This window comes from Ranitomeya variabilis, chromosome 6 (genome assembly GCF_051348905.1).
Source record: "Ranitomeya variabilis isolate aRanVar5 chromosome 6, aRanVar5.hap1, whole genome shotgun sequence".
Taxonomy (NCBI): domain Eukaryota; kingdom Metazoa; phylum Chordata; class Amphibia; order Anura; family Dendrobatidae; genus Ranitomeya; species Ranitomeya variabilis.
In genome coordinates, this window is record NC_135237.1 from 247,093,467 (window position 1) to 247,116,445 (window position 22,979).

Here is a 22,979-nt window from a genome sequence, read left to right on the forward strand (position 1 = left end):
CCCAGTCGAGATGCATGGATCTTGGCCCGCCCTAACCGGTGTGAAGGTTTCTATATGGTACTAGGTAACCCGATCTAGCCAGATACCTACGGCGGGCACCTCAATGTCCTGTGAAGTAGATCCCTGATGAACTGTTCCGAAGGTACCCAACAGTGGGGGCAAGAATATAAACAAATAGGCGCTTCCATGGGGTTGCTGGGCAACCGGCTGCAGTTACACACTTACGGTGAGCACCTGACTATGACGCAGACAGGAAGTAGTTCCCGGATGAACCGGAAGCGCTCGCACGCTCGTAGTGAGCCTGTATGGAATAGACGGGCGCAGTTGCGCTCCAGCCCGCGCATGCGCACGGGAGTTAATTGCAAGAGTTGATGGGAATACGAGGCAGGAAGCCAAGGGGAGTGGCCTGGACACGGTGTAACAAGCGGGAGAAATAAAAGTGAGTAGATATCGGCGGGCACGTAGCCAATCTATGTGGGACACAAAGTTATCAATCCATCGAGCCTCCTGATGAGCCTAGGCAGGCGAAATGCGTTGAGGTGTTAATATTGAAAGGACAGACGGTGTGGGAAGTCTGGCGTGATACAGATGAGTATCAACAATTTCAACAGTATCTATGTCATGGTGGCTGCTGAACACCAATAGTGTATATATTGATAACAGATGGTGTGTGTACATTAGTGTCAGTTGGTGGCCTCAAGCACGTGCGGGCTATGCACTGATATCAGAATTGCGGTGATATAGGTTGATCCGTATTGTGCTGACACACACACTGGACAAACGAGTATTAGTGTATCCTGTTTTCACACACTTGGTGTTCAGCATATTGATCTTTCTTTTGGCTTCCACTGATAGCCCCAGCTTGGAGTGTTAGGGGCATATCTGTTGTGATTCGGTTCGTGGGCTCCCCCGGTGGTCTCTTGTGGTACTGGTGTCCTGCAAGCTTTGCCTTCTCAGTTCACCTGTTCCTATCAGGATGTGGGAGTATCCTATTTAACCTTGCTCCTCAGTCATTCTAATGCTGGCCATCAATGTATCCAGAGTGATTCTGTTGCATGTTCCTGCTCCCAGTTTTCTGCTCAGCTAAGTTGGACACTTTAGTCCTTAAGTCTATTTTTGTATGTTTTGTCCAGTTTGCACTTATGTGAATCTCTGCAGCTGGAAGCTCTTGTTGGGCTGAAATTACCACTCCAGTGGCATGAGTTGTCACATGAGTTGAGGTAATTTCAGGATGGTGTTTTGAAGGGTTTTGCAGCTGACCGCGAAGTCCTCTGTTGTATCTTTCTGCTATTTAGTTAGCGGGCCTCTCTGTGCTAAATCTGCTTTCATACTACGTGTGTCTTTTCATCTGCTCTCACCGTTATTATATGTGGGGGGCTGCTATCTCCTGTGGGGACATTCTCTGGAGGCAAGCCAGGACTGTGTTTTCTTCTACCAGGGGTAGTTAGTTCTCCGGCTGGCGCGCGGCATCTAGAGACAACGCAGGAATGCCCCCTGGCTACTTCTAGTGTGGTGTGTAGGTTTAGCATCGCGGTCAGCTCTAGTTTCCATCACCCGAGAGCTTGTCCGTTTAGTCTATGCTTCTGATGTTTCCTTGCCATTGGAAGCCATAACAGTATGGCCAGCCCAAAATGTTTAATCTATAGGCTGAAGCAGGAGAGAAAAGGAACTGTGTGAAACCTTTTTTTTTTTTTTTTTTTTTTTCCTTCCTCTGAAGTTGCACTCCAGCTCTAATTGCAGTCTCCTGTTTTCCTCTCCTCTTAACCCCTGAATGGCTTAGACTTTATCTGTTGAAATATGGATCCCCAGAGTCTGGCTACCAATTTGAATAATCTTGCCTCTAAAGTTCAGAATATACAAGATTTTTTGTTACATGCTCCTCGGTCTGAACCTAAAATTCCTATACCGGAGTTTTTTTTCTGGAGATCGATCTTGTTTTCTAAATTTTAAATACAATTGTAAATTGTTTCTTTCGCTGAGATCTCATTCTGCTGGAGATCCTGCCCAGCAAGTAAAAATTGTTATTTCTTTACTGCGGGGTGACCCCCAAAATTGGGCATTTTCATTGGCACCAGGGGATCCTGCGTTGCTCAATGTGGATGCGTTTTTTCTGGCTTTGGGGTTGCTTTATGAGGAACCAAATTTGGAGATTCAGGCTGAGAAAGCCCTAATAGCCCTCTCTCAGGGGCAAGATGAAGCCGAAATATATTGCCAAAAATTTTGAAAATGGTCTGTGCTTACTCAGTGGAATGAGTGCGCTCTGGCGGCAATTTTCAGAGAAGGTCTCTCTGATGCTGTAAAAGACGTCATGGTGGGATTTCCTGCGCCTACTGGTCTGAATGAGTCCATGACAATGGCAATTCAGATTGATCGGCGTTTACGGGAACGCAAACCTGTGCACCAGTTGGCGGTGTCTTCTGAAGAGGCACCACAGAGTATGCAATGTGATAGCTTTCTGTCCAGAAGCGAACGACAGATTTATAGGCGCAAAAATCATTTGTGCTTCTACTGTGGAAATTCTACTCATGTTATATCAGCATGCTCTAAACGAACAAAGAAAGTTGATAAATCCTCTGCTATTGGCACTTTGCAGTCCAAGTTTATTTTGTCTGTAACTCTAATTTGTTCGTTATCTTCTATTGTTGCGGATGCGTATGTGGATTCTGGCGCCGCTTTGAGTCTTATGGATTGGTCCTTTGCCAGGCGCTGTGGGTTTGATCTAGAGCCTCTGGAAGTTCCTATACCTTTAAAGGGTATTGATTCTACACCATTGGCTAGTAATAAACCACAATACTGGACACAAGTGACTATGCGTATGACTCCAGACCATCAAGAGGTGATTCGCTTCCTTGTACTGTATAATCTACATGATGTGTTGGTGCTGGGATTGCCATGGTTGCAAACTCATAACCCAGTCCTTGACTGGAAAACAATGTCTGTACTAAGCTGGGGATGTCAGGGAAATCATGGGGACACATCTTTGGTCTCCATTGCTTCATCTATTCCCTCTGAAATTCCTGAGTTTTTGTCTGATTATCGTGAGGTTTTTGAGGAATCTACTCTTAATTCTCTTCCTCCTCACAGAGATTGCGATTGCGCCATAGATTTGATCCCTGGCAGTAAATTTCCTAAGGGTCGTCTATTCAATCTGTCTGTACCTGAACATGCTGCCATGCGAGAGTATATTAGGGAGTCCTTGGAAAAGGGACATATTCGTCCTTCTTCGTCTCCTCTTGGAGCGGGGTTCTTTTTCGTAGCTAAAAGCGATGGTTCTTTGAGACCTTGTATTGATTATAGACTCTTGAATAAGATCACAGTCAAGTATCAGTATCCTTTGCCATTGCTGACAGATTTATTTGCTCGCATTGAGGGGGCGAAGTGGTTCTCTAAGATTGATCTTCGCGGTGCGTATAATTTGGTGCGAATTAAGCAGAGGGATGAGTGGAAAACCGCATTTAATACGCCCGAGGGCCATTTTGAGTATTTGGTGATGCCTTTTGGTCTGTCAAATGCCCCTTCGGTCTTTCAGTCTTTTATGCACAATATTTTCCGTGAATATCTGGATAAATTTATGATTGTGTATTTGGACGATATCTTGATTTTTTCGGATGACTGGGAATCTCATGTTCAACAAGTTAGGAGGGTTTTTCAGGTTTTGCGGACCAATTCTCTGTTTGTTAAAGGTTCAAAGTGTGTTTTTGGGGTTCAGAAGATTTCTTTTTTGGGGTACATTTTTTCCCCCTCTTCTATTGAGATGGATCCTGTGAAGGTTCGGGCTATTTGTGACTGGACGCAACCGACTTCTCTTAAGGGCCTTCAGAAATTTTTGGGCTTTGCTAACTTTTATCGTCGATTCATAACTGGTTTTTCTAGCGTTGTCAGGCCTTTGACTGATTTGACTAAAAAGGGTGCTGATGTTGCAGATTGGTCTCCTGCTGCTGTGGAGGCCTTTCGGGAGCTTAAGCGCCGTTTTTCTTCTGCTCCGGTGTTGTGCCAGCCTGATGTTTCTCTTCCTTTTCAGGTGGAAGTTGATGCTTCCGAGATCGGAGCGGGGGCGGTTTTGTCGCAGAAAAGTTCAGATTGTTCAGTGATGAGACCTTGTGCGTTCTTTTCTCGAAAATTTTCGCCCGCCGAGCGAAATTATGACGTCGGTAATCGGGAGCTTTTGGCGATGAAGTGGGCATTCGAGGAGTGGCGTCATTGGCTTGAGGGTGCTAAACATCAGGTGGTGGTCTTGACTGATCACAAAAATTTGATTTATCTTGAGTCGGCCAGACGTCTGAATCCTAGACAGGCGCGCTGGTCGTTGTTTTTCTCCCGGTTTAATTTTGTGGTTTCGTATCTGCCAGGTACTAAGAATGTGAAGGCGGATGCCCTTTCTAGGAGTTTTGAACCTGATTCCCCTGGTGATTCTAAACCTATGGGTATACTTAAGGATGGGGTGATATTGTCTGCTGTCTTCCCAGACCTGCGACGTGCTTTACAAGAGTTTCAGGCGGATCGGCCTGATCGTTGTCCGCCTGGTAGATTGTTTGTGCCGGATGAGTGGACCAATAGAGTCATCTCGGAGGTTCATTCTTCTGCGTTGGCAGGTCATCCGGGAATTTTTGGTACCAGAGATTTGGTGGCTAGGTCCTTCTGGTGGCCTTCCCTGTCTCGGGACGTGCGTACTTTTGTGCAGTCTTGCGATGTTTGTGCTCAGGCCAAGCCTTGTTGTTCTCGGGCTAGTGGGTTGTTGTTGCCCTTGCCTGTTCCTAAGAGGCCTTGGACACACATCTCTATGGATTTTATTTCTGATCTCCCTGTTTCTCAGAAGATGTCCGTCATTTGGGTGGTGTGTGACCTCTTTTCTAAGATGGTTCATTTGGTGCCCTTGCCCAAGCTGCCTTCCTCATCTGAGTTGGTGCCCCTGTTTTTTCAGAATGTGGTTCGGCTGCATGGTATTCCGGAGAATATCGTTTCCGACAGGGGATCCCAGTTTGTGTCCAGATTTTGGCGGGCGTTTTGTGCCAGGATGGGCATTGATTTGTCTTTTTCGTCTGCATTTCATCCCCAGACAAATGGCCATACAGAACGTACTAATCAGACCTTGGAGACTTATTTGAGGTGTTTCGTGTCTGCTGATCAGGATGACTGGGTCTCCTTTTTGCCGTTGGCTGAGTTTGCCCTTAATAATCGGGCCAGTTCTGCCACTTTGGTCTCCCCTTTCTTTTGCAATTCAGGGTTCCATCCTCGTTTTTCATCTGGTCAGGTGGAGTCTTCGGATTGTCCTGGAGTGGATACCATGGTGGATAGGTTGCATCGTATTTGGGGGCAGGTGGTGGACAATTTGGAGTTGTCCCAGGAGAAGACTCAACGTTTTGCTAATCGCCATCGTCGTGTTGGTCCTCGTCTTTGTGTTGGGGACTTGGTGTGGTTGTCCTCCCGTTTTGTCCCTATGAGGGTCTCTTCTCCTAAGTTTAAGCCTCGGTTCATCGGTCCTTATAAGATTTTGGAAATTCTTAACCCTGTGTCTTTTCGTTTGGACCTCCCAGCATCCTTTGCTATCCATAATGTCTTCCATCGGTCATTATTGCGGAGGTATGAGGTACCACTTGTGCCTTCTGTTGAGCCTCCTGCTTCTGTGCTGGTTGAGGGTGAATTGGAGTACGTGGTGGAGAAAATCTTGGACTCCCGTGTTTCCAGACGGAGACTTCAATATCTGGTGAAATGGAAGGGCTACGGTCAAGAGGATAATTCTTGGGTTACAGCTTCTGATGTTCATGCTTCTGATTTGGTCCATGCCTTTCATAGGGCTCATCCAGATCGCCCTGGTGGTTCTTGTGAGGGTTCGGTGCCCCCTCCTTAAGGGGGGGGTACTGTTATGATTCGGTTCGTGGGCTCCCCCGGTGGTCTCTTGTGGTACTGGTGTCCTGCAAGCTTTGCCTTCTCAGTTCACCTGTTCCTATCAGGATGTGGGAGTATCCTATTTAACCTTGCTCCTCAGTCATTCTAATGCTGGCCATCAATGTATCCAGAGTGATTCTGTTGCATGTTCCTGCTCCCAGTTTTCTGCTCAGCTAAGTTGGACACTTTAGTCCTTAAGTCTATTTTTGTATGTTTTGTCCAGTTTGCACTTATGTGAATCTCTGCAGCTGGAAGCTCTTGTTGGGCTGAAATTACCACTCCAGTGGCATGAGTTGTCACATGAGTTGAGGTAATTTCAGGATGGTGTTTTGAAGGGTTTTGCAGCTGACCGCGAAGTCCTCTGTTGTATCTTTCTGCTATTTAGTTAGCGGGCCTCTCTGTGCTAAATCTGCTTTCATACTACGTGTGTCTTTTCATCTGCTCTCACCGTTATTATATGTGGGGGGCTGCTATCTCCTGTGGGGACATTCTCTGGAGGCAAGCCAGGACTGTGTTTTCTTCTACCAGGGGTAGTTAGTTCTCCGGCTGGCGCGCGGCATCTAGAGACAACGCAGGAATGCCCCCTGGCTACTTCTAGTGTGGTGTGTAGGTTTAGCATCGCTGTCAGCTCTAGTTTCCATCACCCGAGAGCTTGTCCGTTTAGTCTATGCTTCTGATGTTTCCTTGCCATTGGAAACCATAACACATATCTGCCAAATAGCCACCTAAGAGAGGTATCTATTTCTGCTCAGACTCTCCAATTTAATCACCGGTCTGGTCCTCATGTGTTCATATTGTTTTTAATATCTATGGGTGCTAGCGTTCCTTAGAAAAGTTGTTGTCTGTTTAGAATTAGTGGTCCTTTAGCCTACAGGTAGTGGGATTCACCGGAGGATGTAGGGTCCATCAGGGCCACTAGGGTCAGTCATCGAGGAGCGGGGGCGCCAATACGCTCCCCCCTAAGGTGCCAACCTCCGCCGGCAGGCAGCTATCATCTAGGAACCGGTGTAGGGACTGCTAGCTTTACCCCATAGTTCTTAACTGGGTGGAACACGTTTTTGTTTTGTTTTTGTTGTGGTTTGGTCACTTCTTGGTGGCATGGTTTGCCCTCCATTTTAATAATAAAGATTGTATGGGGTTTGATACATGATTTTTTGCAATTCGAAAACCCTTTAATCCAATATAAAAAGATTCATTAACTACTGCAAAGCCTTTGACAGTGTGGATCATCAGAAAGTTTGGAATACAATGATGGATATGGATGTACCGAACCATCTAATCAGCCTCATTTACATTGACCAAGGAGCGCCAATCTGGTTCCAAATAGAGCAAGGAGACAAACAAGGCTGCATCCTGTCACCATTTATCTTCAATTGATATGCAAAAGTATTTTCAGGGAGGTTGGACTTGCCGAAAAAGAGGAAGGAATTAAAATTGCTGGATGAATAATCAATCTTAACCCCTTCCTGATATGCAACGTACTTGTACTGCTCTGCAGGAACTGCGTTCCCGCAAACCGCAGTACTAGTACGACGGTACGATCGCGTAAGGGTGTCAGCTGTATGTGATTGTGGGCATCGCCGGTCATGGGCATTTAACCCCTTTGATGCTGCTGTCAGTAGTGACAGCGGTACAGATAACAATCGTGCAGGGATGGGGCTCCCTGTGTTCTCCCACTGGAACAACGCAATGCAATTGCGTTGTTCTGGTGGTATCGATGGAGACCCCGGATCCAAAATGGCTGTGGGGCTCCTTCCGGGTCCTTCACTGAGGTGGCTTGCCGACACCTGCTGAGAGCAGGCGCCGGCAAGCCTGTCAGATTGCTGATCTGACACAGTGCTATGCAAAGTGTGATCTGACTTTATATAGTAATGTCCCAACCTGGGACAATGTTATAAAGTAAAAAAAAAAAAAAAAAATCCCCAAATAAAGAAAAAAAAAAATATTTTCCAATAAATCCATTTATTTACAGTATGCAAATTAAAAAAACAATAAAAGTACACATATTTAGTATCACCCACTCTATAAAACTATCCCATTAGTTAACCCCTTCAGCGAACACTGTAAAAAAAATAAATGAAAAATTAGGCAAAAAAATGCTTTATCATCATATTGCTGAACGAAAACTGCAATAAAACGCGATCATAAAGACGGATATAAATAAACATGGTACCGCTGAAAACGTCATCTTGTCCCGCAAAAAAAAGCTGCCATACAGCATCATCAGCAGAAAAATAAAAAAGTTATAGCTCTCAGAATAAAGCGATGCAAAAACAATTATATTTTATATAAAATAGTTTTTATTGTGCAAAAGCACCAAAACATAAAGAAATGATATAAATGAGGTATCACTGTAATCATACTGACCCGAAGAATAAAACTGCTTTATCAAATTTACCACATGCGGAACGGCATAAACACCCCTCTAAAAGAAATTCAGGAATTGCTGGTTTTTGTTCATTCTGCCTCCCAAAAATCAGAATAAAAAGCAATCAAAAAATGTCATGTGCCTGAAAATGGTACTAAGACAAACGTCAACTCGTCTCGCAAAAAACAACACCTGACATGACTCTGTGAGCCAAAATATGGATAAATTATAGCTCTCAAAATGTGATGCAAAAATATGTTTTCCAATAAAAAGCATCTTTTAGCATGTGACAGCTGCCAAACATAAAAACACGCTATAAAAACCTGCTATAAATAGTAAATAAAAAAACCCTTTATCAACCCCTTAGTTAGGGAAAAATAATAAAATAAAAAAATGTATTTATTTCCATTTTCCCATTAGGGTTAGGGTTGGGGCTAAAGTTAGGGTTAGGGTTGGGGCTAAAGTTATGATTAGGGTTGGACTAAAGTTAGGGTTAGTGTTTGGGCTAAAGTTAGGGTTAGGGTTGGGGCTAAAGTTAGGGTTATGATTGGGGCTAAAGTTGGAGTTAGGGTTTTGATTATGTTTACGGTTGGGGATAGGGTTGGCATTAGGGTTGGGATTAGGGTTAGGGGTGTGTCAGCATTAGGGGTGTGTTTAGGGTTATAGTTAGGGTTGGGATTAGGGTTGGGATTAGAGTTAGGGGTGTGTTGGGGTTAGGGGTGTGGTCAGAGTTATGGTTAGGGTTGGGATTAGGGTTAGGAGTGTGTTCGGGTTAGGGGTGTGGTTAGGGTTATGGTTGGGATTAGGGTTAGGGGTTTGTTGGGGTTAGGGTTGGAGTTAGAATTGGGGGATTTACACTATTTAGGCACATCAGAGGCTCACCAAACGCGACATGGGTTCCGGTCTCAATTCTAGCCAATTCTGCGTTGAAAAAGTAGAACGATAATCCTTCCCTTACGAGCTCTGCCGTGCGCCCAATCAGTGGTTTACCACCACATATGGGGTATCAGCGTACTCAGGACTAATTGGACAACAACTTTTTTAGTCCGGTGTCTAGTTTCCAATATGGGGTCACTTGTGAGTGGTTTCTACTGTTTAGGTACATTAGGGGCTCTGCAAATGCAACGTGATGCCCGCAGACCATTCCATCAAAGTCTGCATTCCAAAACAGTGCTCCTTCCCTTCCGAGCTTTGCCATGCGCCCAAACGTTGGTTTCCCCCACATATGGGGTATCAGCATACTCAGGACAAACTGGACAACAACTTTTGCAGTCCAATTTCTCCAGTTACCCTTGTGAAAATAAAAATTTGGGGGCTAAAAATAATTTTCGTGGAAAAAAATTATTTTTTATTTCCACAGCTCTGCATTAGAAACTTTAGTGAAACACTTGGGGGTTTAAAGTTCCCCCAACACATCTAGATAAGTTCCTTTGGGGGTCTAGTTTCCAATATGGGGTCACTTGTGGGGGTTTCTATTGTTTAGGTACATCAGGGGCCCTGCAAACACAACGTGACGCCTGCAGACCATTCCATCAAAGTCTGCATTCCAAAATGGCGCTCCATCCCTTCCGAGCTCTGCCATGCGCCCAAACGGTGGATTCCCCCACATATGGGGTATCAGCGTACTCAGGACAAATTGGACAACAACTTTTAGGGTCCAATTTCTCCTATTACTCTTGAGAAAATAAAACATTTGTGGTGAAATGATCATTTTTGTGAAAAAAAAATATGATTTTTTTTTGTATGGCTCTACATTATAAACTTTTGTGAAGCACTTGGGGGGCCAAAAATTCCTGTGTGGCACCTGAAAGGTTAATAAACTTCTTGAATGTGGTTGTGAGCACCTTGAGGGATGCAGTTTTTAGAATGGTATCACTTTATCACTTTAGGGCATTTTCTGTCATATAGGCCCCTCAAAGTCACTTCAAGTGTGAGGTGGTCCCTAAAAAAAATGATTTTGCAAATTTTGTTGTAAAAATGAAAAATCGCTGGTCAACTTTTAACCCTTATAACTTCCTAACAAAGATGCAGTGATGACACTGGAAGTCAATATGAGACTAGTAGAATAGCTATGAGCAAATCAACAATGAAGTCACTGGACAAGGTCTTCAAATCAAGGAACATTTCATTAGCAACAAGCACACAGTTCGTACATAGTTTGGTAAATTTGTTGTACCATGTGGACAATAAAGAAACAAGACAGAAGATGAATTGACACCTTTGAAATGTGGCACTGGAGAAGAATGTTATCAATACCATGGATGGCAAAAAGAACAAACAAATCAATTTTGGAACAAATCAAGCCAGACATGTCACTTGAAGCAATGATCACCAAGCCTTGCCTACTTTGGACATATTGTGCACTGTAGAAAGAATTGAAAGAGCAAGGCGAAGAGGAAGCCCAGTAATACCTTGATACTAGCAAGATAATGGCATAGAAGACCTTGATGAACCTATTTAGGCTCGCAGAAGATCGACCTGCTTACAGATCGTTCATCCGACATCATGGCTTGAGATTGAGCCGAAGGCTGTTAAAAAATGTACTTAAAACCTTTACAGTGAACATCATAACATATATATAAAAAGTGCCAAAAACTGTTTCTTCAGCATCCTACTTAACAAAAAGTGGAATAAAACGTGACCACAAAGTCATATGCTAATGAAAATGGTATCAAAAAATACATCATCATATCCTGCAAAAAAAAACCCTAGTCAACTCCATCAGCAGAAAAATAGAAAAAACTATAGCTCTCAGAATATAGTAATACAAAAACAGTTTTTTGTTCTATAAAATGGTTTTTATTGTGTAATTGCATGAAAATATAAAAATCCTATATTAAATTGGTACTTATACTGACACAAAGAATAAAACAATCATCTCTTTTAAAAGAATTTAAAGAAAAAAGAAAAAAACTATTGCTGAAATGCTCTTTTTTTTGTTCATTCTGCCTCCCAAAATTGGAAATTGAAATAATAAAAACATTAACCTATCCCACAAAAAATAAGCCCTCACATAACTCTGTCGGCAGAAACTGAGAAAAATGATAGTAAAAAATAAAAAGTTTTTTTGTGTGTAAAGGTAACAATATCTAAAATAAATTGAATAAATCTAATATCACTGTGATTATACTGACCCAAATAATGAAAATGTCTTATCACTTAAATTTAATGATGAACGTCATAAAAATAAATAAAAGCAATTCTTTTATTTCTGTTAACCCCTTAGTGACTGAAAAAAATTTGACCTTAATGACCAAGCCACTTTTTTAAAATCTGACCGGTGTCACTTTCTGAGGTTATAACTCTGGAACTCTTCAGCAGATCACAGTAATTCTGAGAATGTTTTTTTCATGACATTTTGTACTTCATGACATTGGTAAAATTTGTAGCAATTTTCAAACTTTCAATTGTTATGCCTTTAAACCAGAGACTTATTTCACACAAAATATTTAATAAATAACATTTCCCACATGTCTACATAACATCTGCATCACATCATTTTTAAACATCACTTTTTGGTTAGGAAGTTCGAAGGGTTAAATGTTGACAAGCAATTTCTCATTTTTCCAACAAGATTTACAAAACCAATTTGTTAGGAACCACATCACATTTGAAGTGAGTTAAATGGGGCCTACAGTGGGGAAAATAAGTATTGATACACTGCTGATTTTGCAAGTTTTCCCACCTACAAAGAATGGAGAGGTTTGTAATTTTTATTGCAGGTACACTAAATCTAAAAATAAAAATCAGAATTGGCAACATTGGCAACTTGGAAACTTACTTTCCCCACTGTGTATGACAGAAAATACACAAAATTTATCATATTTTAAAAACTGTTTTATTCAAAGCCTCAAAGTTGTATTGAGATTAACTCTTCAGATGTGTCGCAGGAACTAAAGCAATGTGGAAGGAAAAAACAAACATTACATTACTTTTTTTCACAAATATTTTACTTTAGCTACAATTTTTTTTATTTTCACAATGAGAAAATTGAGCCAAAAATTTGTTGTGCAATTTCTCCTTAGTACGTCTGTAGTGTGAGCATAAAAATGGATATTTTGAGTCCAAATTGAAATATACAGAATGCATTCAGACCATGACACAGCAGCATTTACAGACAGACAATGTTCATGGTGACACCATCTTGAGAACTGTTTACTTATTGTCTGAATGCTTTTACCTCACAAATACTTCTATGTTTTTCTGTTTGTTATTGTAAAACATGGATGTTTAATTAACCTGTGTCTGTTATGGACTATCTAATCCTTGGGAGCTTTTATAGTCTATGGGTTTATTGCCCATTGTCTGATGTTTTCCTGGTATCTCTGATTCATCTTATCCAGAAAGATGGCCACTAGAGGGCAAAGCTGAAACCAGGGCTACACAGTGTAAATCACTATATAAGGCCAGACAAACATGACTAAAACAGAAGCAGAAAGTTGGGTACCTTTACTTATATGTGTACAGTATTGTCATACCTGCATAATTGGGGACGCCTATGCCGTGTTGTGAATTTTTCAGGGGTTCTCTTTCTTGGTGCATGTTTCTCTGATATTCCAGAAGGATGATGTCCTTGGTGATGATATGAGTATATGTGCTTGTTCTTTATATGTACAGCGTGAGCCATATATATTTATACACCTAAATAAAATGGGAATGGTTGGTGATATCAACTTCCTGTTTGTGGTACATTGGTATATGGGAGGGGGAAAACTTTTCAAGATGGGTGGTGACCATGGCGGCTATTTTGAAGTCAGCCATTTTGGATCCATCTTCATTTTTTCAATGGGAAGAGGGTCATGTGACACATCAAACTTATTGAGAATTTCACAAGAAAAACAATGGTGTGCTTGGTTTTAACCTAACTTTATTCTTTCATGAGTTACTTACAAGTTTATGACCACTTATAAAATGCGTTCAAAGTGCTGCCCATTGAGTTGGATTGTCAAAGCAACCCTCTTCTCCCACTTTTGACACACTGATAGCAACACTGCAGAAGAAATGCTAGCACAGACTTCCAGTATCCATTGTTTCAGATGCTGCACATCTCGCATCTTCACAGCATAGACAATTGCCTTCAGATGACCCCAAAGATAAAAGTCTAAGGGGGTCAGATCGGGAGATCTTGGTGGCCATTCAACTGGCCCACAACGACCAATCCATTTTCCATTAAACTGTTCATGTAGGAATGCTCGGACCTGACACCCATAATGTGGTGGTACACCATCTTGCTGGAAAAACTCAGGAAACATGCCATCTTCAGTGCATAAAGAGGGCAACACATCATCATGTAGCAATTTCAGATATCCAGTGGAATTAAGGTTTCCATCTTATAGCTGGATCTCATAGGCCACAATACCCTGGGGTCATCACATGAACTCAGGGTACCATGGTAACTATAGGCACCCAACATTCTAAACCCTTTGTAAACCCTTTGTAACCAATTTAATACTGCTGTCACAATTGACAGCTGTATTTAGGGGGTTAATTGGCCCCAATTAGTTCCAAAACTGTTTGGGGTTGATAAATGCAGGATATCAGCTGTAATGTATAGCTAACACTAACAGGATCATATCACATCTAGACCCTGTTCACATTAATCCTGTGCTCTACGCTAAGTGATTTCATCAGAGTTCTGTGGTGATCTTTGAAATACATGATTCAGACAAAACCCCCCATCTGTTCCCTATAATGAGCAGATGGAGTCACTTTGCACTCCAAATAGCCTATGATCAATTGTTGACCGTCTTTTTAGACATGCAGAAAAGCGCAGTTGACCACAGTCCTATAGAAATTCTGAAAAATCTGTGCTCGCCTCTGAGAATCACAGTGTGACAAAACCGCAGTTAGTGTCCATATGTTTGGCAATGTTGTAGCGATTAGAGTCCATTTAATTTACAAGGTGCATGTCTCCAGAGCCACAAGCTGGATACAATGTATTGGACATTACCATCTACTGGGTACTACATTGGCATGTTTACAATTTTCTCTCTGTAATATCCACTGTATACTTGTTTCTGGAAAGCACCCATTGGGTTTAAAAAGCTACTACACCTGTAGATAAATTCCAAGAGGGGTGTAATTTTCAAAGTGGCATCACTTGAGGGCAGTTTCTGCTATTCTGTCACTTTGTTTACAGACTCTGCAGCGCCCCAGGGTCCTGGTTGTTGCCGTAATGTCATTCTTCCACTAGGGAGAGTGATGTTATGTCTGAAATAAATAAAGGAGATCACTTTACCAGGTATCACAAACAACACAACACACTTCACACTCCAGTCCACCAGGGGGAGCTATGCTCCTATCTATTAGGGCAGTCTTCACAATTAAGTAAAACTGGTGGTCTGGATAGGAAGTTAGGCAGAAGCTGACTGGGCTTCACCCAGGCAGCATCTGTCAGGCAGCCAGAGGGGAAGGAGGAACATCTAAGAGCTGCAGACAGAGTGGTCTCTGACAGGGGTGGGATCCTGTCAGAGGCCTAGACAGAAGGCCACAGAGCTGCGCCTGCCCGTCGTGCGGCAGCATCCTATGGAAGAACACGAAAGGGAATTGTATTGTGGAGGGTGAGAAACGAAGTCATAGCACAAGGAGAGGAAACCAGAAGGAGTTCTGCCCTGCAAAAGGCTGCCTCCTTTCTGAGGTGCAGGATCCGGTAGCCAGAACACCAAGGGAGCAATCGTTTCCAAGCCTTGCTCCAAAGACCGGCAGGACAGAAAATTCCACGTTACCTGCCCAACCTATACCCAGGAGGCATGGTGGCAACTTGTGGGGGCTGGGGCGTGCTAGAGTCCCTGTAAAAAGCCTCAGGTCATCAGTCGTACGGGTTGTTCCTATCCATCTGGGGGACAGAGAGAAAGACATAACATCTAGAACATCTATAACAGTTGTGAGGACCTTATGAGAGGCTCAGCAGTAAGGTACTACAACATCGAGGCGCTAGAGGAAGGCTACTGATTTACACCTAGATAAGGGGACTCTGGATTTGCCTTCAGACTGGCCGGACTCTGCCTGCCCTGTGATCTGGTGCTCTGGACTGTGGATGCTGAAGCAATCAGTAAAAAGGTAAAGAGACTGCAACCTTGTGTCCTAGTTCTTCACTGCGCCTCACACCATCTACCATCTACACCTCGGGGAAGCCCTGGGGACATACTTCACCTGTGGGAAGGTACACCATCTAGATGCCATAACATCACCCCAGCGGACCCCTAAGCAGCATCGGTCACCCTGACTGAATACCACAGGTGGCGTCACAAACATTATCCATTTATAAACCTTTCCCCCATTTACAACGGACGTCCCTAGGGCCACGGACTAGGTCAGCCACCGTGACATCCCCTTTGAGAACCGAAGGACCCAGCTCCGAGTACCCCACAGCCCTACGGGGGCGCTCCAACTCTGACACTGCAACCCCTAAGAAGTAGCAGGTCATGGTAGCATGTTTAGGCCATGAAGACTGCTCTCAGTAGCATCGGTAACATGCGGCCTTGCATTGTCGTGTTGAACAACAACTCCTGGGAGACTTTTGAGAGATGATAGAACTAATGGTTCTATGACCAAATCAACATAGCGTCAGTTAATGTACTTGGAATGAAGACTACAAGTGGGTGTAGCTACCTTACATTATGGTAGTGTAATCCTGGAATAAGACCAATGTGATGTTCCTTAATGAAAACCTCTTAATATATTCTTGCTAGATTTAAAGTATGGCACATATTGATATTTGATATTTTGTAAGTGAAATTAAGCTACATACAGTATACCAAGCCTAAAATGCCTATATACACCATCATAAGGCATTTGCATGGCATTGGGCTATCAGTCAGAGGTCCAGCTACAAGTGTTCCATTAACCTCATACCATCGCTCTTAAAGACTATCTTTGTGCAAAGCAAGATGAATATGGAATCTGAAATTAATTTCCACCCTCTTTAGTTATGAGTCCTGCTTTTGTCTTGGGCAATTCCAAGAGCATGATTTCACGGGAAAATATGAAAGTATCTCAAGAGCTGTGTTTTAACATGAAAGCACCATGCTCCATTTTGCTCATGGTACTATAAGCAGCCTGCATCGCCTAAACATGCTACCATGGCCAGCAGTGTCACTAGATTTGTCTCCCATCAAACACATTTGAGGTATCATTGGTCAGCAATTGCCAAGGAAGCTGCCAGCAGGGGATCTTAATGAATCGCATGACCAAGTGCGTTCAGCATGGCAGAACATTTCTCAGGCAACCATTAATGACCTGTTGTGAATTCTGTTCTCGAACTCCCTCCTGTGGTCATGAATGGTACTTCGGCGAGTTCTGTCCATGGACTCCCTCTGGTGGCTGTGAGTGGTGGAGCTGCTGGCTCCGAGGTTCCTTCCTCAGCTGACCTCGTTTAGTCCTAGGCTGGCTGCTCTATTTAACTCCACTCAGATCGTTACTTGATGCCAGCTGTCAATGTTCTAGTACTGGTTCAGATCTCTCTTGGATCTTTCTGAGGACCTGTCTACTCCAGGAGAAGCTAAGTCCCTGCTAGTTTATTTGCTGATCTTTGTTTTCTTGTCCAGCTTGCTATCATGATATTGCCTTGCTAGCTGGAAGCTCTGGGAGGCAGAGTGGCACCTCCGCTCCGTGAGTCGGTGCGGGGGTCTTTTTGCACACTCTGCGTGGCTTTTTGTAGTGTTTTGTGCTGACCGCAAAGATACCTTTTCTATCCTCAGTCTGTTTAGTGAAGTCTGGCCTCCTTTGCTGAAACTAGTTTCATTCTTATGTTTGTGACTTTCATCTTAACTCACAGTCAATATTTGTGGGGGGCTGCCTTTTCCTTTGGGGAAATTTCTCTGAGGCAAGGTAGGCTTTATTTCCTATCTTTAGGGGTAGTTAGCTCTTAGGCTGTGAAGAGGCATCTAGGCAGAGTTAGGTACGCTCCACGGCTATTTCTAGTGTGTGTGTGATAGGATTAGGCTTGCGGTCAGCAGAGCTCCCACTTCCCAGAGCTTGTCCTGTGTGATAGTTTAACCATCAGGACATTCCGGGTGCTCCTAACCACCAGGTCCATAACAGTACAGCTGGCCAGTAAAGTGTTAATGCATCTCAATAGAGGGATAAGAGAAGTTCTGAGACCATTTTTTTTTCTGCAGTGTGTTTTGTCTTTCTTTTCCCTTTAATCTCTGGGTGGTTCAGGACACAGGTGTAGATATGGACATTCAAGGTCTGTCCTCTTGTATGGATCAACTCACTGCTAGGGTACAAAGCATTCAAGATTATGTAGTTCAGAATCCGATGCTAGAGCCTAGAATTCCAGTTCCTGATTTGTTTTCTGGGGATAGATCTAAGTTCCTGAATTTCAAAAATAATTGTAGACTGTTTCTTGCTTTGAAACCCCGCTCCTCTGGTGACCCCATTCAGCAAGTAAAAATCATTATTTATTTGTTACGTGGCGACCCTCAAGACTGGGCATTTTCCCTTGCGCCAGGAGATCCTGCATTGCATAATGTGGATGCGTTTTTTCTGGCGCTTGGATTGCATTATGATGAACCGAATTCAGTGGATCAGGCAGAGAAAATCTTGCTGGCTTTGTGTCAGGGTCAGGATGAAGCGGAGGTATATTGTCAGAAGTTTAGAAAGTGGTCTGTGCTTACTCAGTGGAATGAGTGTGCCCTGGCGGCAATTTTCAGAAAGGGTCTTTCTGAAGCCCTTAAGGATGTTATGGTGGGATTTCCCACGCCTGCTGGTCTGAATGAGTCTATGTCCTTGGCCATTCAGATCGATCGACGCTTGCGTGAGCGCAAAGCTGTGCACCATTTGGCGGTATCTTCTGAGCAAAGGTCTGAGCCTATGCAATGTGATAGGACTTTGACCAGAGCTGAACGGCAAGAACACAGATGTCAGAATGGGCTGTGTTTTTACTGTGGTGACTCCACTCATGCTATCTCTGATTGTCCTAAGCGCACTAAGCGGTTCGCTAGGTCTGCCACCATTGGTACGGTCAGCCTAAATTTCTTTTGTTCGTTACTCTGATTTGCTCTTTGTCATCCTATTCTGTTATGACATTTGTGTATTCAGGCGCTGCCCTGAATTTGATGGACTTGGAGTTTGCCAGGCGCTGTGGTTTTTTCTTGGAGCCCTTGCAGTATCCTATTCCATTGAGAGGAATTGATGCTATGCCTTTGGCCAAGAATAAGCCTCAGTACTGGACTCAATTGACCATGTGCATGGCTCCTGCACATCAGGAGGATATTCGCTTTTTGGTGTTGCATAATCTGCATGATGTGGTCGTTTTGGGTTTGCCATGGCTACAGGTCCATAATCCAGTATTGGATTGGAAATCAATGTCTGTGTCCAGTTGGGGTTGTCAAGGGGTACATGGTGATGTTCCATTGTTGTCAATTTCGTCTTCCACTCCTTCTGAAGTCCCTGAGATTTTGTTGGATTACCGGGATGTATTTGATGAGCCCAAATCCAGTGCCCTACCTCCTCATAGGGATTGTGATTGTGCTATTAATTTGATTCCTGGTAGTAAGTTTCCTAAGGTCCGACTATTCAATTTGTCTGTGCCAGAGCATGCCGCTATGCGGAGTTATATAAAGGAGTCCTTGGAGAAAGGGCATATTCGCCCGTCGTCGTCACCGTTGGGAGCAGGGTTCTTTTTTGTGGCCAAGAAGGATGGTTCTCTGAGACCTTGTATAGATTACCGCCTTCTCAATAAAATCACGGTCAAATTTCAGTACCCTTTGCCGCTACTGTCTGATTTGTTTGCTCGGATTAAGGGGGCTAGTTGGTTCACCAAGATAGATCTTCGAGGCGCGTATAATCTTGTGCGTATTAAGCTGGGCGATGAATGGAAAACAGCATTTAATACGCCCGAGGGCCATTTTGAGTACCTGGTGATGCCATTCGGGCTTTCTAATGCTCCATCTGTGTTTCAGTCCTTTATGCATGACATCTTCCGAAAGTACCTGGATAGATTCATGATTGTATATTTGGATGATATTTTGGTCTTTTCGAATGATTGGGAGTCTCATGTGAAGCAGGTTAGAATGGTGTTCCAGGTCCTTCGTGCTAATTCCTTGTTTGTGAAGGGGTCTAAATGTCTCTTTGGAGTTCAGAAGGTTTCATTTTTGGGCTTCATTTTTTTCCCGTTCTACCATCGAGATGGACCCTGTTAAAGTTCAGGCCATTTATGATTGGACTCAGCCTACTTCTGTGAAGAGCCTTCAGAAATTCCTGGGCTTTGCTAATTTTTACCGTCGCTTCATCGCTAATTTTTCTAGTGTTGTTAAACCATTGACTGATTTGACCAAGAAAGGTGCTGATGTGGTCAATTGGTCCTCTGCGGCCGTTGAGGCTTTTCAGGAGTTGAAGCGTCGTTTTTCTTCTGCCCCTGTGTTGTGTCAGCCAGATGTAAAACACTAGAAATAGAGGGCACCATCTAACTAATAATTAAAGATGCTCTACCCGCAACATGTCAAAACAGTACAGTAAACAAAAAGAAAAGAGACATGCAATACTGCAGGGATCATCAAATAGTAGTAAATTTTATTAAGTCATAATCCTCAAACCACACCACTCACAATTAAAAACATTTAAAAATACATAAAACAACAAAAGTCTACCCAAGAGAATAGTGGGAAGACAAATCTATACACGCAGGTGCGGGCCCTCCTATGAATATACCTCCATGTTTATAATACAACAAATTACTCTCCCTAAAGCAGATACAATAAAAATAGATTGGTATCCAATATATATGAATAAGAAATTCAATGGCTAAGATAGTACGAACAGACACTCACGTTTTAGCCACTCAAACTGCCAGTAAAGTACCACAGCTAAATAAAGAAATAGTCAGAAAAAATTGTTATAATAAACTGGCTGTGAAGGCAAAATTGAAGGTCTATAAGCAAATGCTGCTTCTGGCAAAAATTAGATTTCTAATGAACATGCTCATACCATAAAAGCGGCCAGGGAGGCTGAAGTAAGGAGGAAAGGGACCGAATCCTGCGTGGTTGACCAGAGTGTCTGTTCGTACTATCTTAGCCATTGAATTTCTTATTCATATATATTGGATACCAATCTATTTTTATTGTATCTGCTTTAGGGAGAGTAATTTGTTGTATTATAAACATGGAGGTATATTCATAGGAGGGCCCGCACCTGCGTGTATAGATTTGTCTTCCCACTATTCTCTTGGGTAGACTTTTGTTGTTTTATGTATTTTTAAATGTTTTTAATTGTGAGTGGTGTGGTTTGAGGATTATGACTTAATAAAATTTACTACTATTTGATGATCCCTGCAGTATTGCATGTCTCTTTTCTTTTTGTATACTGTGTCAGCCAGATGTTTCGCTCCCGTTTCAGGTCGAGGTTGATGCTTCTGAGATTGGAGCAGGGGCTGTATTATCTCAAAGAAGTTCTGATTGCTCGGTGATGAAACCATGTGCTTTCTTTTCTAGAAAGTTTTCGTCTGCTGAGCGCAATTATGATGTGGGCAATCGAGAGTTGTTGGCTATGAAGTGGGCATTTGAGGAGTGGCGACATTGGCTTGAAGGAGCCAAGCATCGCGTGGTGGTCTTAACGGATCACAAGAATCTGACTTATCTCGAGTCTGCCAAGCGGTTGAATCCTAGACAGGCTCGATGGACGCTGTTTTTCTCCCGTTTCGATTTTGTAGTTTCATACCTTCCGGGTTCTAAGAATGTGAAGGCTGATGCCCTTTCAAGGAGTTTCGTGCCTGATTCTCCGGGAGTTCCTGAGCCGGTTGGTATTCTCAAAGAGGGGGTAATTTTGTCTGCCATCTCTCCTGATTTGCGGCGGGTGCTGCAGGAGTTTCAGGCTGATAGACCTGACCGTTGTCCAGCGGAGAAACAGTTTGTCCCTGATAGATGGACTAGTAGAGTTATCTCTGAGGTTCATTGTTCGGTGTTGGCTGGTCATCCTGGAATCTTTGGTACCAGAGATTTGGTGGCTAGATCCTTTTGGTGGCCTTCCTTGTCACGGGATGTGCGTTCTTTTGTGCAGTCCTGTTGGACTTGTGCTCGGGCTAAGCCCTGCTGTTCTCGTGCCAGTGGGTTGCTTTTGCCCTTGCCGGTCCCGAAAAGGCCCTGGACACATATTTCCATGGATTTTATTTCAGATCTCCCTGTCTCTCAAAGGATGTCGGTCATCTGGGTGGTTTGTGATTGCTTCTCTAAGATGGTCCATTTGGTACCCTTGCCTAAATTGCCTTCCTCCTCTGATTTGGTTCCATTATTTTTCCAGCATGTGGTTCGTTTGCATGGCATTCCGGAGAACATTGTGTCGGACAGAGGTTCCCAGTTTGTTTCAAGGTTTTGGTGGTCCTTTTGTGCTAAGATGGGCATTGATTTGTCTTTTTCTTCAGCTTTCCATCCTCAGACAAATGGCCAAACCGAACGAACCAATCAGACTTTGGAAACATATCTGAGATGCTTTGTTTCTGCTGATCAGGATGATTGGGTGTCCTTCTTGCCTTTGGCTGAGTTCGCCCTTAATAATCAGGCCAGCTCGGCTACTTTGGTTTCGCCTTTTTTCTGTAATTCTGGTTTCCATCCTCGTTTTTCTTCAGGGCAGGTTGAGCCTTCGGACTGTCCTGGTGTACATTCTGTGGTGGACAGGTTACAGCAAATTTGGACTCACGTAGTGGACAATTTGACATTGTCCCAGGAGAAGGCTCAACGTTTCGCTAACCGCCGTCGCTGTGTTGGTCCCCGACTTCGTGTTGGAGATTTGGTTTGGTTGTCATCTCGTTATGTTCCTATGAAGGTTTCTTCTCCTAAGTTTAAGCCTCGTTTTATTGGTCCTTATAAGATTTCTGAAATTCTCAATCCTGTGTCACTTCGTTTGGCCCTTCCAGCTTCTTTTGCCATCCATAATGTGTTCCATAGGTCGTTGTTGCGGAGATATGTGGCGCCCATGGTTCCCTCCTTTGACCCTCCTGCCCCGGTGTTGGTTGAGGGGGAGTTGGAGTATGTGGTGGAGAAGATTTTGGATTCTCATATTTCGAGACGGAAACTTCAGTACCTGGTCAAGTGGAAGGGTTATGGTCAGGAAGATAATTCCTGGGTTGTTGCCTCTGATGTTCATGCTGCCGATCTAGTTCGTGCCTTTCATTTAGCTCGTCCTGATCGGCCTGGGGGCTCTGGTGAGGGTTCGGTGACCCCTCCTCAAGGGGGGGGTACTGTTGTGAATTCTGTTCTCGAACTCCCTCCTGTGGTCATGAATGGTACTTCGGCGAGTTCTGTCCATGGACTCCCTCTGGTGGCTGTGAGTGGAGCTGCTGGCTCTGAGGTTCCTTCCTCAGCTGACCTCGTTTAGTCCTAGGCTGGCTGCTCTATTTAACTCCACTCAGATCGTTACTTGATGCCAGCTGTCAATGTTCTAGTACTGGTTCAGATCTCTCTTGGATCTTTCTGAGGACCTGTCTACTCCAGCAGAAGCTAAGTCCCTGCTAGTTTATTTGCTGATCTTTGTTTTCTTGTCCAGCTTGCTATCATGATATTGCCTTGCTAGCTGGAAGCTCTGGGAGGCAGAGTGGCACCTCTGCGCCGTGAGTCGGTGCGGGGGTCTTTTTGCACACTCTGCGTGGCTTTTTGTAGTGTTTTGTGCTGACCGCAAAGATACCTTTTCTATCCTCAGTCTGTTTAGTGAAGTCTGGCCTCCTTTGCTGAAACCAGTTTCATTCTTATGTTTGTGACTTTCATCTTAACTCACAGTCAATATTTGTGGG

At 43.5% G+C, this 22,979-nt stretch overlaps 1 protein-coding gene across 2 annotated transcripts in view; it reads left to right on the forward strand.

The window, feature by feature from the left end:
• Positions 1–22,979, forward strand: part of MOCOS (molybdenum cofactor sulfurase) — a 423,354-nt gene that overhangs the window by 38,264 nt on the left and 362,111 nt on the right. The gene's annotated exons all lie outside the window — the stretch shown is intronic.